The sequence below is a fragment of the Leuresthes tenuis genome, unplaced genomic scaffold, assembly GCF_036924035.1.
Source record: "Leuresthes tenuis unplaced genomic scaffold, fLeuTen1.0.hap1 SCAF_19, whole genome shotgun sequence".
Classification (NCBI taxonomy): Eukaryota; Metazoa; Chordata; class Actinopteri; order Atheriniformes; family Atherinopsidae; genus Leuresthes; species Leuresthes tenuis.
Genome location: NW_027325373.1, coordinates 21,555,176 through 21,556,239, shown reverse-complemented (window position 1 = coordinate 21,556,239; position 1,064 = coordinate 21,555,176).

The window sequence follows — 1,064 nt, the reverse complement described above, 5'->3', positions numbered from 1 at the left end:
CGAGTTGGAGGGAACTGCGCCTGCGCAGTCTCACGCAGTTTAGAGTCCAGTTTACTGAGACTTCAGCACTTTATTTACTTGATCATTCGTTATTCGTGTAGTTCAGCGTTAATGGTTCTGTTTAAAGAATAATCTTGGAGGACTTGCTATAAGGCCCCCAAATGAATAAAAAATACCTTTCTTTGCAGCTTTATACCTAAAATATAAATACAGTTTAAGCTACAGCTCGCTGAGCCAGTGTTGTAAACACAAGGTGGCGGCATTGAGATACGATAATACTGACTCCATGTAAGAGGGACGACTTCTACATTTTTTTACCTAAAACTACTGCTTGCTCTCTTTGAGAATAGAAATATGAAGAGAAAGTAAATTATAACTTTTGACTTGCATCAAATCAACAAGCTGCGACATTAAAGAGGTTACCGACACGTTCATGTGTAAACTTATCAAAGTTGAAACTTATTAACTTAACAGGAAGTCACTGTTATGAAAAACAAAATGTAAGCCCTCTTGAAATTTGCTGCAACAACAAGAAGAGGTTCATTTATTCCAGTGAGAGCAGCCGTTACATAAATTGTAACCTTGTAAAAATCTGACTTCTGATAGTTTTGAAACATGAATCATAAGGTCTCATATGGTTTAATGAGGTTAAACAAAACCACACAGATCATCTATAAATAGTTAAGTTTCATAATCACAGAAATTGATTTTTTTCTTCTACTTACTGCTTTTTGAAAAAAAGAAAATAATTGAGTAACTTTAAGATTGTGTAATTGGTCCCTTTTTCTTCAGTAAGAATAAAGCATAAATCAGAAAATAAGAAAATAAGACAGGTGACCTATGTGTTACAAAATGTGACATTTCAGCTCTATACACTGCATGAAGGGATTAGAATTAAATCTATAAAGGGTAACGTGAGATGAGGCGACGCTGTGGTGGTGAAAACTGTATGAGTAAACTGTATTTCATGGGGTGGTCACAGCTTAAAAAAGGATCAATCCAGAATGCTGCATCCATTGTTGGCTGCAGCAGAAATTATGAACCAAGATAAATGAGTCGGACCC